General features: G+C 37.0%; 1 long non-coding RNA gene across 3 annotated transcripts in view; it reads left to right on the top strand.

The window, feature by feature from the left end:
* The first annotated feature begins 152 nt into the window (after positions 1 to 152).
* Positions 153 to 17,247, top strand: part of LOC104850105 — a 50,410-nt gene continuing 33,315 nt past the window's right edge. For all 3 annotated transcript variants that reach the window (XR_776886.2, XR_776887.2, XR_776888.2), the window contains exon 1: positions 153 to 221. This is a non-coding gene — a long non-coding RNA (uncharacterized LOC104850105). The remainder of the gene's footprint in view (positions 222 to 17,247) is intronic.

Here is a 17,247-nt window from a genome sequence, read left to right as displayed (position 1 = left end):
ACCGGCTGCTCCACGCTCGAGGACGGCTGCCCTGCCCAGGGCAGTGGTCACCTTGTCGCCGCCGGAACACAGCCTGGGCGCTTGGGGAACCAGGTCTAGAGTCCCACGTGCACTTAGCCAAAGGTAGGAGTGTGGTGCCAAGACCACACTTCTCGAAGGCAGTGACTACAGGCTGGTGTGGTTTCCACGGGCAGGTTTCAGCAGCTTCTGTCACCAGTAAGGTTGGTGAGCTTCCTCCCCGTGTAGTCCTGATTTCATCACTTGACTCACTTCAAGGCGGCTGGTGGTTTCCGTTTCTGGGCGCGCAGCTCAGGCAGGGGCGCTTAAAGGAGCGCCTGTCTCCCAAGGAGGAGCCTCTGGTATTTGGCAAAGTGTGATCAACTTGGGGTGCACCTCCCCTCCCTAGTTGCTACCGATTCCCAGAGGAGATTGAACTCGGGGACAATAGTCAGCACTCCCCTGGCCTTGTTTGGAAAGAGATTGTGGCTTCCTGGAGAGCGCTTAACTTTTACTCTGGGTTTGTTGAAAAGCTCAACATCTATTCTGCAAGGTGAGAAAAAGGATTCTAGGAAGATTTTAGATTTTACCCTTGTTTTTCGGCAGTTTTTTTTTTTTAAATCGAACTTTCCCTTTTAAAATAGTTTACAACTTTCCATTCCAGCCTTCCGTCTCTTGCTGTGTCCTTGACTATCCCAAGTCAGGACTTTGAACAACACTAGGAACTCATTTATTTGCCTTTATCTTAAAACTTTTTGAGTTGAAGGGATATAAATGGAAAAATAGCTAAAGATTCTTTGGGTAACGTGTAATTTCCTGGTGACAGATTTTTCATTAAAGATTGGCTGTGGTCTTCCTCCTACTTTTTTGACACATACTCAAAGGCTGCTTATTTACTGATTTATTCATGTTATGTGTGATTTAAAAGTAAGTTTAAAATACTGATTTGTACAATATCAACAAGCATAGCCTTACTTGGCTACTCAATGACATCTGTTTTAGCATCCACAGTGCTACGTATTTTATACTATATCTATGAATTACATTTAAGACTTTACTTAGGTAAAGTTCTGTGCAATAAGGTTATTTTGTAAGCATCAAGAGACTTTTGTGCACTGGTGACATTTTAATGCCAGTACCTAAAGCCAATTTTTAAGCTGCTCCTCCATCCACCCCACCCACCAAAACATTCAGGAGATAATTATACATGTTGCCATGCAAAGTCTGTAGTGGTTGTCCTTCAGTTCAGAACTGAAAACATTAAATTACGCCTCCTCTTTATTTTCAGTGCTGCAACATTCTTTGCTGTTTGCCTTTAATGCTAATATTTGAGGGCTGGGGATTTAGCTCAGTGGTTCTGATGCCTGTGTCACAAGCTCAAGGTCCTGAGTTCACTCCCCAGTACTAAAAAAAAAAAAAAGAGGAATTTCAGAGAAATCCTAAATGTTTGACCAAGAAGTCTATATCTTGGACTTCTTGGATGCACCACCCATCCCTGGATGAAACAGGAGCCAAAGACTGTCAGATATTTGATGTTTCAACAGGCAAAGGGCAACAGTCTCCACTGACAATCAGGATAGAACAGATGGATATAGAAGAGTAATCTGGAAACCAAAAGCCAAGAGGCAGGGGCCTCAAGACTAGAAACATCAAATAACAACAGAAAAGAGAAGCCAGGGCAGACCCACAAAAAAAGAGCCCAAGCAAACAAAAGACTAAGCTCCTGCCTGAGGAGTGAAAAGAAAAAAATATGTAAAAATGGTCAAGAGTTGCTAAAAACTGGCTGTTAGTTTCACAATGGGAAGAGATAATTTAACCAGGGAAAGAAACATTTCTGAATCTGGCATTGCTTATAAAATTTCATACATTATTTGTACTATTATAGCATTCTGAAAGCAAAGCCTTAAAATTAATGAAAGTTTTTTTTCTACTTCACAATAAAATTTCAAATGCTGCAAGCCTAATAAATGTATTATTGTTTAGTGTCCCAAATCTAATCAGATGTAGAGGTTTTGAAAGTATCCTCCTATTGAAAAGTATGAAATGAAGGATTTATGAAAGGAAAATTAGCATTTTATCCTCAAATAAAATCCAGAACTTTATCATATACATGCTTCTCAGAAAAAAAGTTTATTTTAGTAGTACATGTTTAGCATATAATGGCAGTTAAATTAGAATATTGGGTAGATTTTCCTTGGGGAAGAAGAGAGACAACTATCTCACCCTCTCTCTTCCCCATTTATACAAGTATGTACACACACAACTAGCCACAGAATTCTCAGTATGGATTTGAAACAATACCTAGTGTTTAATTATTTGCTAACATTTAAATTAGTATCAAGACCAGTACCTGGTACTGAGTAGGTGCTTAATAAATATACATAAACTGAGTAAACTAATCCATCAAAAACCATGAGGAAACAAATATGTACAGTATTGTGAGCACAGTAGAGGTCTAAAGAATGGCTGTACACAACAGTATGGGCAAATAATCAGGGGCAAGATTGAGAATCTGTAGGACAATGTACTAATAGATACTAGTTTTCACTTACCTCTGTTTCAAAAGGGAGTGTGAAAAACAACTTACACTGCTACAAGTTACTTTACTTCTGGGCTTAAATTTGTCTTTCCAGGAGAACTAGTATTATGTTCAAGATATCTCCAAGTTCCTGATATTCTAGTTAATGTCAATTCCAAGCCAAAGGAATCATCATTTGAAAAAACAAACAAACATACAAATAAAAAAACAAAAAGCTCCAGAATGTAGCAATGATAATTAATGAACAAAAATTTTAAAATTAAAATTAGTGCAATAGGGGCTGGGGATTTAGCTCAGTGGTTCAGTGGCCTGCCTTGCAAGTGCAAGGACCTGAGTTCAATCTCCTGTACCAAAAAAAATAGTGAAATAAAATCTTAGCAGTATATAATATTAGTAGTATATAATGTAATGAGTAAGATTGTGCAGATTCACTAAGTCCAAATTTAAAGTTATTTTTGTTTTGTTTTTGAGGCAGGTTCTCACTATGTAGTTGAGACTGACCCAGAACTCACTATGTAGCCCAGGCTGGTCAGCAATCCTCCTGCCTCAGCCTCCCAAGTGCAGGGATTACAGGCGTGAGCCACCACACCCTGCCAAATTTAAATATTTTTAATTTGTTAATTGTGTAATTGTTTGTTACATAGGACTTAGCAACTTTAGTTTGAAACATATGCCCTGATTTAAATTTTAAAAACAGTTTTGTCTCTTGAGAACCTAGTCAGGATCTCAAAGTCAAACAGAGTTTTGGCTCAACGACCTAACAGATTGAAATAATTTCTTCAAAAACAAGGGAAAGAATTGAAATGCTATTGACTAAGAAGTAGGATAGTAGCGATGCCTTAGTAAAGAGCCACAAATGTGTTTTAATTTTTTGTAGAAATGATTCAGCATAATCCTGCATTGTTAATGCAATGAAAATACAGATTTTTCAAGTTTGAATTTTTTGAAAATTGTATGTCATTTTTTGCCTTGAATAATAGTATCAAAATAACCATCAGAGATTTTCAAATAGGTATACATTTCTTGGAGGGCAAATATTGATTTAAACTGCAAATGAACTATGTCTTGTTAGTCTTGTATTCATAATAGTTGGCACATAGTAGGTGCTCAATAAATAATTGATGAAATGTATTGACCAGAGTGCAGAGTTTCAAGCTTTTAAGCATTAGTATAAAAGCAAAAAGAAACACCGTGCTGGCCGTGCTGAGTTAGACTGATATTAGATATAGCTCACTCTAATTTCTGACTGGCACCCAAAGATATTTCATGGGAAAATATGATAATGGTCTTGCATGATCTTGACCTCTGAGAAGTACTCAACATATCCTTGACTCACACTTTTTCTAAATCGATTTATCTTTTCCTATAAAAATATTTTCATTGTGAATCAATTCATGCTCATTATAGAAAGATTAAAAAGACAAATTAAACTAGTTTTTGAAATACTCAAAAATTGCTCATACTAAGGTGAGGTAATTCTGTCAGATCCTTTCCAAACAAGTCTGGAGTGGAGTGATTTCTGGGGATCCAAAAACAAGACCTAACCGGTGCTAGGCAAGACCTTTACCACTGAGCCACACATCTGCACAAATGTAGGCTGTAGACTGTCTATTTGAAAGAATGTTTTCAGTGTGAGCCAGTTTTCTGTTGCCAATCCAAATTTCATTAAGACTTGTGCAGAATGGAGAAGAGACTGTAAAGGCTAGAGCAGGGCAGGCATTGACAGTAAGTCTGGACCTCACCTTTTTAGAGCTCATATTGTGCAATTACCTGCGGCGCTATTCATAGAAAACAGGACGTGCAGGAATGCAGCTCTGACCCTTGGAAGCAGGACGGTGAAGGGTCTCTAGGATTCCAAAGAGTTCTGGTCTCCCAGACTCCACTACAAAGCAATGAGACTGCAGTATTACTCCTTGCTCAATATTTATTAGGAACAGAAAACATTTTTATGTGGGATCTTGAGTCAGGCCTTGGATAGCCCAGAAATCCGCATGTGCCCCCCAAAATGTACTCTAAGTCAGGTGAAATGGTTTAGATCTACATGTTTTTGCCAAGTTTGTATTTATGTTTATGAGCACATGTTTGCAGTGCATAATGTTTACACTCTGTATGTGGAGTTGGTACATGTATGTAATGCATCTTCATTTTTTTTTCATCCTCTTTCCCTCCCTTTTCTCCCTTTCCCTCCTTCTCTTGATCCTCTCCCATTGGAGAAAGATCTCTCTCCCTACTTTGTCTTTTGAGCCATGCCCATTCCTGTCTGGGGCTGCTTTGAAACTACACTGGCAGTGTCAAGTAGTTGTGTCAGAAACAGCAGAATCTACAAAGTGTAAGATATTCACTACATGGCCCTTTAAAGGGGAAAAAAAATCTTCATTTTAGATGAATCAGAGAGAAGTGGTAAAACTTCAGTCCTGTTTGCTAACAAAAACAAAAAACAAGCCACACAGATCATGATCAAAAAGTACCTTGGGTTTGGGATGTAGTAGAGCATATGACACCCTGGATGCCTGTGATGCCTAATGCCTATTGTCTTGTACAAGCACCCTCCACTCTGCTCATTGCACACCTTGCTCTGGGAAGGACTTACAGAATGCAGCTGCCTCCTTAATGAAACAGGGTAAATCCCTGGTTTTACTAAGGTCTACATATTGCCAGAGATGTAACAGAGATCTCAGAGAAAAATTACCTTAGTCATAGACATAGAAAAATAATGTTGCATTAAGAATCTTCAGAAAGTAACACCGACTTTATGGCCTTCCACGGGGATAGATGCAACATCAATGTAAAAGAAATGCGTTGAATATTCAGTCTCGACACTGGGTTATCTTCTGGTCTCGCAGAACTGCATGGTGGCAAAATCATTTCATTTAGAAAGCATTTTATTCACTACTCACACCCAGTGCAGGTTCTGTTGGATGGTGATGACGATGCTGGTGATGGTGATGAGGGTGAGGATGATGATGATGGTTGATAATGATGAGGCTGGTGGTAATGGTGATGGTGGTGGTGCTGATGATGGTGATGGTGGTGGTGACTGCGCATTTTTGTTACATATCCTTTCCTTCCACTGTTTCTGTTCTCTGAGGCAACTACTTCTCTTTCTCATCACACTCTGAAGATACGAGATCCGTAAGCAGGAAAACATCTGTGAAGTGAGTTGGAGGAGATAATAGGGCAATGGTCCTAAGGTCTGTGGTTTGTTTCTCGAAAAACACTAGTAAGCGCTCTATGCGATAAGGAAGTGGCTTGTAATACTGCACTATGGCTTCAGATTCTGAGAAAATTTTGCGTTCTACTTCGAGCTAGGGTGTGGAAACAGCAGAAATATTTCCTGAGTACTAAGTCTGTGTGAGAATGTGTCCTGCATTGTCTCATTCAGTTTCCAAACACCTCTGTAATTTTAGAGGTACAGAGACAGTGACTGGTTCAGAGAGCCACAGCCTACAGAGCTGGAAGGTGAAAGTAAGTCTATGAGAACTAAAACCCAGGCTCTGTGGACTGTAAGAAAGAAGTTGCAAAATAATTTTGCCTAGGATCCAAGGGTAGATGATTTGGCATCTTTAATTTGTTCGTGGGCATTCATTGACAATTTCTGCTTCCCCAGCTACTGCTTCGTTCATATTGTGATCACATATGGAACAGTTAAGCAGTATAAGGTTTTGTCTTCTCATAGAACTTCTGTGATGTCCTCAAACGTATTAAACCAAAATTCTGAATTTATTTCATATAACAATTCCTTTTAAGTATAAGACGATAAACAGAATGTCATACCAAAAGGCAAATATCGTGATTTCTGTCATAAAAACAGTGAAGAAAACAAGAATGTCTAGATAATTCAGGGAGATTAAAAAGAAGTACAAAACTTCAATATAATGCCCCATCTACTCATAAAAACATGTTTATTCATTTGGGTGCTTTAAGTATAACTTAAGAGCTGGTCATATAGCTCAATGGTAGAACACTTGCCTAGCATTTAGAAGGCCCCAGGCTTGAACCCCAGCTTGTGTCCACATACTTGCTCAAAAACACACACAAATGTGTTTTATTTGTGACATACACAAATAATATAAGCTGAGTATGCTGTTGCATACCAGTAATCCCAGCACTTGGGAAGCTGAGGCAGGAGGATTGCTGCAAGTTTGAGACCAGCCTGGGCTACATAGTGAGTTTAAGGCCAGTCTGAACTACATTGAGACCTTGACTCAAAAAATCAATGAGTGAATAAATAAATACATTGTAAATGTAATTTATGTATAATTAGAATTCTAAAAACCTGGATTGTTGTAATTTTGGTATAATTGATAATAATTCAGTATGTGATACTTTAAAACATAAATGAAAATGCTCCAAAGTAGTACTTAATAATATTTGATGATCTAATGTTATCAATTTTTATAACTAGAAAAACAAATACAGTACCTTCAAATTGCTATTGTGACGTTAAAATAAGGGTCTTTCTAAAATAATACATAAATTTAAATTGAGAGTGAAAGACTTCTGGGTCAGTTATTCCTAATTATTTTTCTAGAAGCAAAAATATGACCTGAGAAGATGCAATAAAATGTATGAATATAAAAATGAAATTCTGAGTTTGTAACATTTAATTGTATTGGAGCATACACAAAAACAGTAGATATATGGATTTTTAAAGGATGGCTTGCATTTAAGGAATAATTCTTGAAATATATGGTATAAAAATTATCCTATGACAAAGTAGACCAAATTAGGGAATGAATTCTCATTTATAAATATATTTTGCAATATTTTTCTGAGATTTTAATATACTTTTATTTATAATTTATCTGAAGATTATAGAAAACCAAAGACATTGGGCATTCTCAATTTTGTTTTTATGGTTTTCACTTCTTAGCATCACAGATCACAAGAAACTAGACTTATTAGTTTTACCATTTTGCTTTTTTTTTTTGTTGTCAGTAGCAGTTATGAGGGAGAGGAAGTAAAAAAATTAAGATGTGTTATGTAAATGTACCAACTCTCCCCGCAAGGAATGTAGTCATTCTGTACTTCAAACATGTACTAATTGTTTTTTTAAAATAGCAATTAAACACTACCATTATCTCATAATAATCTGGAAATGCATCCCTTGGTTACTAAAAAGGTATTACTTTTAAGATACTTTGTTTAGTTATCAAAGTGACAAAGACTGTTCAGTGCTCTGTTTTAATTGTAAAAGGCAAAAGATTTATATGATCTGAAAAGAAACCAGAGTATGTCTCTAATTGTTTTGCCAAGTGAACATCTATTAAATGCATACAACATAACAAAGAACCATAATGCAATGAGAAGCTATGAACCTGTAACCTACTTGAAGAATACTAAAGGCTGGAAATGCCGCTCAGTGGTACAGTACCTGCCTGGAAAGTGTGAGGCCCTGGATTTGATTCCTGGTACCAAAAAAGAATATTGTTTGGTAACAACTGTGAGGTATTCTCAAGTCCTGTACACACCAAATTCTAAATTTTGTGTTGATTATTCCCTTGTCTTTAGAATTTTGCCACATACATTTGCATACATAAAAAATACTGATACAACTTTGCATATTTTTCAATTTTACATATTAGGAAATATATGTGGAATATGCTACTTCATGTTCATTCTCAAAATTATGTACATAAGATTAATGCACGTTATTGCTCTAATTATTTAATTCTCATACTATATAGCACTTATCCATTCTTCTCTTAAACAGAGTTTAAAATATTCTAGGTTCTTGTGTGTAAGAGAAAGAGATTACAATAGTTGCTATTAAGAACATTCTCATGTTTGCCTTCTGAGCATTAAAAAAAAAAGATTCTCTTGGATAAATACCTAGGAGTGAAATTGCTGAATTATAGGAAATTTATCAGATAATATCCCATTGTTTTCCAGAGTGGTTATATAACACATCTTTGTGATATTAATGGCAAATGTCTTTATTAATAATATATGCATGTATACATCAACCTTTCTCTCATATGTAGAAAATACGAAAGAATAAGACAGAGAAGGAGTGACAGAGATTCTTTTCTGAAAAGGATTTCATATACTAAAAATCTAAATAACAGTATTAATGCTGCTTTTTCAAAGAAAGTGAAACTTGTGGTTGATTGAGAATTTTTGTCATTTGTTGCCAGGAAACAAAATATTAAGGAAAAAATGGGAAGAATGTTTTAGCTGTGTCTTAACAGATGGAAAAACAAATGTATTTATCTTTCACTTGCCTTCTATTACACTGCTAATGTCTTCATTTCAGGAACTGAAACAGGCATTCGCTCCATTTTCAATCTTGTCTTTGGTCTTCAAAGGACTCCAAAGTCTGATTGGTGACATTTAAAATAATTTGTTATGCAAGAAACCAATGTCAAGGATGGGCTGTACTTCTTCAGCTATAACTCTTAAAGATCATCAAAATGGGAACACTGGAAAAGAGTTTAATATGCTTTTTTAATCTCCTCCATAACATTTCTGATACTTCTTTTTTTTGTTGTTACAATTACACACTTAAAGTTGGACTCCTTAACTACCCAACTGAGTACTTTTCTAAATACTCTAAAGATTTAGACTTTGCTTAACTAAGATCCTGTGGGTACAATACTACCATAAGCACATGATTCTTATTCTTACTAGTAAAATTTCCTTATTCAGTGCCAGCCCCAAAGAGCATGTTGTTCTTTAAGAGGGCCATTTTGCAAAACACACACAAATGTTTCTGTTATACTCCTTTTGGGTAAACGCACTATTTTTCAAAGCTTCCCAATGTTATAAGAACTTCAAGTTATTTAAATTAGAATCAAGCAAATGGTAGTATTATCTTAAAAACTGATTTAGGAGTACCCTCCCACCTCTTGTGTTCTAACAAATGTGTGTGCCTCTGATAATCTCGTGTACTAGGGCCAGAGAGCTGCAAAATCCTGTATTACAATTACTAGACAGTGGCTTAGGTATTTCATGATATGTTCATCTCAGTGAGGTAGTGCAATCACTAATATGCCTTACAAATACTAAATAAGAAACCTAAATGCTTATAGCACTTCATAGCAATCATTGCTATTATCCCAAGCAGGAATTTATTGGATTTTTAAATAGTATGGCAAGAAACATATCACAGATCTGTATTGTAAATTAAGTGAAGGATCTTAGAAAAAATTTTTGGGTTTTCCAAGCAAAATATATTGAGCCTGCGATGACATGGTAATTGTTATTACTTTACTATTGGAGAGATGCTTCCTAATGTATAATGCAATATTGCCAAAAAAGAATACCAACCATTAAAAATTCCAGCATCTTACATTCAAATAATATTGACAGTGAGTGACTATTAATGAATGCTTTTCATGAGCACTAAGGATTATCTCATTTAATTTGCAAATAAAGCCCTTTGAGGTAGGTAATATTATTATCTAACTAGAGATGAGGAAGATTTTGTTAGTTTTTCTAGGGTACAACACAATTATGCAACAGACTGATGTAGAAGATTGTGCCCTTCACCACACTAATGTGTGCAACTCTAATGTGTCTTCCGTTAGTAGCTTCCTTCTTACATCGATGAACAGGAAAGATCAGGTATATACACTCCTGAATCTGAATGAAATGCCTACTGTGTGCTGTGTCCTGGGACGTAATACCAGGACTCCTTCACTATCCCATTATCCAAGCAGCTTATCATATAGATTGAGGAATGAGACATGTACACAAAAACAGTGCAGTAAGGGCCATCAGTGACATACTGAATCTGTACAAAGGAAAGCAATCCTATAGAGTAGAGGAATAAAAAATAGTCTTTGTAAAGAATTTGATATGAATCTTTTTGTTGTTGTTGTTGTTGTTGTTACTCGGGATTGAACTCAGGACCTTGTGCTTTCCAAGGCAGGCAGTGGCACCTCTTGGTATGAATCTTCAGGGAAGGGTGAATTGGAAAGTCGGGATTTTGTAGGAGGTATGCCTCGTACCCACAAACTTAGGCAAGGCCTGCTTTGTTTTCTTAGGGGCTGGCACAGGATTTGTGTGAACAGCTGGGTGCTGGAGTGAGGGGAGGGGGCCAAGTGGTCAGACAGAGGGAGTGATGTCGTTCTTTTAACAAATACTCACGGGTGTCAGTGTGACACAGCATGGGATAGAGGCTGCACAGATCGAGTGTTCCAGGTCAGTCTCTTCCCCTCAGCGCTCTTACAGGCTGAAAGGGGAGAAAGAACTAATTTGTGCTATGACTGAGAAAGTGATTGCTGAGTATGAGGCAAGAGCAAAACCTCTGAGTAGGAAAAAAATTTGGTGCTTTGGTTTATGTTTCCTGTATTACATTTTTTAAAAAAGTAATTTTAGATTCCATTGCCATTTAAACCTACTTTAAAATACTATTATATGATAATCTTTATTTTTTAGAAAAAAAGAACATGCGTAATAAATCTGAACTTCATTATGTTCACATATAAACAGGAGATTTTCTTGACACTGGTTTCTAATAAAGATGGTTTAAAAGATTTATCTCACTCACTATTAAAATTGCTACTCAGGGTATGAGGGTGGAGCTCAGTAGTAGAGCATGTGCTTAGCATGCACAAGGCCGTGGTTCAAACTTCAGCACCAAAAATTAAATGAACTGAACAAAATAAAATTACTCTTTTACATTTAAGGCCTATCATTCTGTGTCAGAACTCCATGTGGCAAATTTCAGAAAGACAAATACATTTACACATTAATTAGTATCATAATTCAAACTGCTACTGTGACTAAATAGATGTGCCTCTTCAAAGAATTGGCTCTGATCCCTTTGCCTATAACAAATCACAAAATGGCATTTGAATGAGAAAAGCCTGTAATGACAAAATAAGTTCTATTATGAATATAGGAAGGCCAGTTTAAAAGAGGTCAGAAAGAAAAGTATATGTGATATCTAGCTACAATCAAACATCTCCATAAAAAATGTGGATAAAACATGCTGGTATTAAAGATTTTTTATACCTTGATGTAAAACTCAAAGATTCATAAAAACTAAAGAAGAAGTCAGGTATGGCGGTGTGTGCCTGTAAGCCCAGCACTTGTGAGACTGAGGCAGGAGGGTTGTGATGAGTTTGAGGCCAGTCTGGAATTCAAAACCACTCTGAACTACATAGTGAGGCCCTGTCTCAAAAACAAGAAAACTAAAAAATAAAATTGTTAAATTAATTCTGAGACTTGAGATTAAATGATGTGTCAGTAGAAATTTGCAGTCTCCAAGTTATTCCAAACTCAATATTCCAAACTCAAATTAGCAGGGGACAGAAGCTCAAATAGGGAAAGGAAAGTGATTAGTTAGAAAAAAGAAATCAGACTGAAGCCAAATTTTTTAAAAATTTAAATGGAATATACCAATGTTTTCCATATTTTTAGCATCTCTACACATGATATTGACAAATGTATAGACAGCTGGTAAAACTGTGTCGATTGCTGACATCACATAAACCAATATTTACTGCAAAATATTTTCCCCAAATTACTCTTTCATCGTCAGATAGCTGTATACACACCAGTATTCTGTTTATATTTTTAAATGTATTATAAAATTCTATTTTCCTTCTTCCAAAATTAAAATAGTTTTATGTTCCCTAACGTATCTACTTTAAGAATATTCTAAATAATAACTGTCAAAATGTTTTCCTAGAAGATACTATGGTCACTTGTTTTTGTTTGTCATTTCTTACCAATGTAAGGATTTTATTTCCCAAAATCATTGTATTCTTCGGAGAGAACTTCTCATAGAAACTTTCCCTTTTCCAACATTTCTGTGTCAATGATATTTCAGTTCCTGTTTACTTGTCCTGAAATTTTACCAGAGCAGCAACTCTGCTGTACATTATCCTTTTATTTGGTGTATGTTAAAAAAGTAGGGGGTGGGGATTCAGCTCAGTGGTTCCACCGCCTGCCTTGCAAGCACAAGATCCCGAATTCGATCCTGGAACCAAAAAAAAAGAAAGTATTTGACTAACATTTACCAGGAAGGAAAATTAAGAGAGAGGATAGTAGTGATTTAGAGTTTCATTTTCTGTTGTAACAAGTCTAGACATAGCTGATTGTTGCCTTTGGTTCAATTGTTCAGTAATATAATTAGTAAGTTTTCTTTTATATATATATTTAGTATGTCGGTTTTCCTACCCCATTTGTCATATCAGAATCATAAAATACAGCCAACAATATTTGCACACTCAGGTTAAGAGGATGGAGGGAGGGACTTTTAGTACTGATGGTCAGAAACGTAAAAGCTTTCCCAGGAGCTCCTTCAAGAACTTCTTATGGACATCTCAAGGCCACCACAGCCTTCAGAGAAGACTCCTAAAGCAAGAAAAAAGGTTGCCATGATTATTGTCTTAGACCATTGTTTGACATTAGCTAGGGATGAGTATACTGACAATTCAAATAAATTCTTAAATTCTGTCAGCAAAGATAGAGGAGTGGAACTTTGGTAGAGGGCAGATCTGTCTAAATCTGCCTACTTTGTTTAAAATGTAAACTTTTAAAATCTGGGGATTGAGTCTTTTCCTTACGGAGTTAGGTCATAACAAAAATACAAATCCTACATACCTATGCAGTATCCCCAGTTCACTCTGTTGAACTAGTATGAGAGATATCATACAAAACTAGGTGGTGACTACTAATACTGTATACCTATTCTTAGATCAGGGTGCTAAAACAACGTATTATTGGCTGGGTGGCTTGGACAACAGAAATCATTTCCTCACATTTCTGTGGGTGGGGAGTTCCAAGGTGGATTTGTCAGCATGTCCAGTCTCAGGTGAGAGCCCTCTTACTGTCTGGCAGCAACCTTCTTGCTGCATATTCATACATTGGAGAGAGCACAATCTAATCTCTCTTCTCATAGGACAGTCATCCCCTAAGGGAGTCCCACCCTGGTCTCGTAATCTGCACCTAATCATCTCCCAGCAGCTCCATATCTTCAATTAGGAGCCTAATTAGGACTTCAACACATGAGTTTGAGAGGGGCACATTCAGCCCATAATATGTAGAGTATGATAAAATAGTATCAAATATACCAAGAGTAAAGGCCTGTCCTGTGTCTTAAAGAATTTATTCCTTTCGATGCCCAGTGATACTGCAGATGCTAAAAAATACCAACAGACAATGGTCCCAATATTAAACACATTTTAACTTGAGATGAAGAAATTGTAAATACAGATGTGCGCTGAACTAAATTGTGATGCAATCTATTTTACCTGGTGTCTCCTATGTATAACAATAAAAGACACATTTTACCTTATTTTTTTAATTGAGTTTATTGGTTCTTTTTAGGTATACAGTACAGTTATATTCATCATTGGGATCTTGAACCTTTACACGATGTACCTTGGTTCTTATTTTTTCCCCATTCCCCTGCCCTCCCTTCACCCCCTCCACCCTTCCCTATTTAGAAAGACTTTGTTTTCATTTTTTCCTTTTCTCGTATTTTTTTCTTTTCCCTTCTCTCTTTTCCCCAACCCGTCCCACTTCCCCAACTCCTTTAGCCCTTTTTCTTCCTATCATTTCACCTCATTTAATCTTCACTATAACTCTGCTAATTAGTTACTGGCCTCTTTGTAAGAATTTGGAAACTGAGAACACTAAAAGTGTAAGTAGTTTGTTCAAGGTCACTCAGTTGATCTTCAGCATTGGAGACAAAGCTAGCTCTCAGTTTTCCCCAGAGCCGAGCTTGCATATAATATACACACTGCTACATTGCTGATTAATTTATTTATGAGGAAAAAGTAGTCCCTCATTTTATAATTTTTCTTTAATTTTTATTTCTAGCCTTGTCACTAATGACTGGAAAAAAAATCAGGTTACTGACATGATAGAATGATGAGAGATCAGATTTTGGGGTGTCCTGGGGATTAAATGCAGGGCTTCACACATGTTAAGAACACAGTCTCACAATCTAGCACTGAGCTATGCCTCCTACCAAGATCAGGTTTTGAAGAGAGATGAAGTTAAGAGTGGGTGTAGACAAAAGGGTAGAAAAAAGGGAATGGGAAAAGCTCAAGCTTATGAAAGAAATAAACAATACAGGGGAGAGAAAATGAGGCGGTGAACACTGGGCACCGTGGATCTGATAACGTGGTAGTGTCCTACTCTGTCATTTCTGATCTCTTGCCAAGAGTGCAGTCTGGCAGTGCTCACCCGAGTTAGCAGTGTCCTGGGGAATGATAGTGATGCATGACGGAGTCTGAATTGCACTTTCCCTAGCTCTTCTCCTCCTTTCCTGAAGATCTTTGGCGATTAATCTCAAACTCCATAAATATTTAACTCTCCTTTTAGTTACATTCCAGAAGCTTGTTTTCAAACAAGTATAAGTTAATACTCCAAGTTTCAGTAACCACAAACTGATATTCATCTACCCAAATGTCACTCGGTCCCCCCTCTTCTAGTGAGTTTAAAGTATGGTTGAGCAAACTTGGCTTTGTTCATTTTGTACCTCCTTTTGCCTCCTATTATTATAACACACAACCTCAGATGTAAAAAGAAGATTTGAGTCCAACTGCTCAGCCAAGATTTCAATCTTCCGCTCCTCCACACTTTTTAAAAGCATGATCCAAAGCAGTCTTGGAGTGATGTTTGAGTTCTCCCAGTATAAGGAACTCGCTGCTCCTGCAGGTACTCCTCTGTCTCTGGACAATTCTAACATTTATAGAGCACTTTCTTATGTAACAGCAAGATAGCTAAGGGATTCTGTAATAACAAATGATAATAAAATGTCACTAATTTAGAATGACAGAGGTTCACTTCCTGTTTACATTATGTGCTTGTCAAAGATCAGCTTGGCTCTGCTCCACATTGACTTCTCTTTGAGATCCTTACTAGAAAGCCCCTCTCAGTGCAGAGAGAATGAGATCTTAGGGCATCACATGCTGGCCATTTGAGTTTCCACCTTTCACTGGCCACCACAAGGCACCTGGAATCCTCCCACAGGGACACACAAGGCAGAAAGCAAGACGACCCAGGAAAATGCACAGGATATTTTGAGGCCAACCCACTCTACCACGTATTTATTGAGTTAAAATCCTTATAAACTAATATCCAACTTGCGGTCCCTGTTCACTTATCCTTTTTTTTCCTATCAGCTCTACAAATACTAGAAAATCTCATTAGCCATGGTTGTTTACAGCTAGCTCCTTTCTAGTTTTATAAGCTCCATTTCCTCCATCAGCTGTTCCCTGTATTTAGTGGTCTCACTGAGCTTCTCCAGAGCCTGATCAGCCATCATAGGTCACCTAGTGAGAAGATTATGGTCTATTCTCTGAAAGAGAATATTGCTTGACATAATCCCCTTTGGGATCATGGGTTTATCTGTGGCAGGTGGAGCCATCTGGACAAAAAGTATTTCCTTAAATAATACCTCATCTGTTAGGTTATTCAATTTTCAGACTCTCAGATCTTTAGACTTTTCATAAACCCTTAGACTCTTTGTTTATCGTGTAACATTTTTCCAGAGGGTATATATCGGATACCTGATTATATTTTAGTTTAGCACTTTGAAAAAAGGTTGTAAAAAGAAGGAGCATTTGAATTGGCAAAAACTCCTCAAATCCACGATTGTTGCATGGGATTGATTGAGAAGATGGGTTATGGAAACAATTGGTCTTGGATCAAAACCTAATTCCTCTAATCACTGGGCAAGTTGTTCAATCCAGAGCTTATATTTGCTTATCTAATGAAATATAGTTGTTGAAAGGACTGAATGACACAAAAGTGGGATTCAATAAATATCTTTTCTTATAACACACAAAAGTCTTACCCCTTAGAGTTATCTCTGCTGTTAATGAAGACCAGATCTCTAGCACCCTTAAGCTCACCACCACTATGCATGCCTCCCTCCTCTCCCACACACTGTCTTTCATTTTCAAGTCAGCATTATAAAAGCTTAACTAGCATCTCTCTATATGTTGATTACATGGTCCCATTTCAGACCTAGGGACAGAATTAGAATATGGAACTTGTAAATATGAATGTTAACAAGCTCCCTAGGTAAGGTTGCCAGATAAAATAGAGGACATCTAGAATAATTTGAATTTCAGATAAATAACAAACAATTTTGGTTTGTTCCATGCAATATGTATAGCATATTTATGCTAAAATTTTTTCATTTTATCTGAAATTTAAATTTAAGTGTCTTGTATTTTTATTTGCTAAATCTGATGAACCAATCCCAAGGATTCTGAGGCTTACTAAATTTGAGGATATTTGAGGTATCAGATATTTGCCAGATACCTCAGATTCGACTTTATAAGCCTCCATTCAAGGGGAAAAAGAGAGAGAGAGAGAGAGAGAGAGAGAGAGAGAGAGAGAGAGAGAGAGAGAGTGTCTTAGTTATTTTTCTCTTTGTTGAGACAAAATATGCAATACCCAAAGTTAAGGGAGGAAAGGTTTATTCAGTTTACAGTTAGTAGAGGTTTCAGTCCATAGCTGACTGGCTCCATTGCAGGCTGGCATGGCAAGAGGACATCCCAGAGAAGAAACAATCCATAGCAAAACAGGGCAAGTGAAGATTGCCAGCAATGAAGCAGCAACCAGCAAGGTACGAGGGACAAGCTTCTTTCTGTTTCTTGTATGTTATGCAGCCTACCTGCATTGTGTGTAACACTCACACTCTTCATCCTAGCACCCTTCATCGTAGCGTTGCACCCCGAATCAATCCCGGTATCACACACCCTAGATCCAGACACCTCTGAAAAGCCCCACCCATG

Source organism: Fukomys damarensis, unplaced genomic scaffold, assembly GCF_012274545.1.
Source record: "Fukomys damarensis isolate Sample0158 unplaced genomic scaffold, DMR_v1.0_HiC HiC_scaffold_26, whole genome shotgun sequence".
In the NCBI taxonomy this organism is placed as follows: Eukaryota; Metazoa; Chordata; class Mammalia; order Rodentia; family Bathyergidae; genus Fukomys; species Fukomys damarensis.
This window is presented reverse-complemented; position numbering and strand designations above follow the sequence as displayed.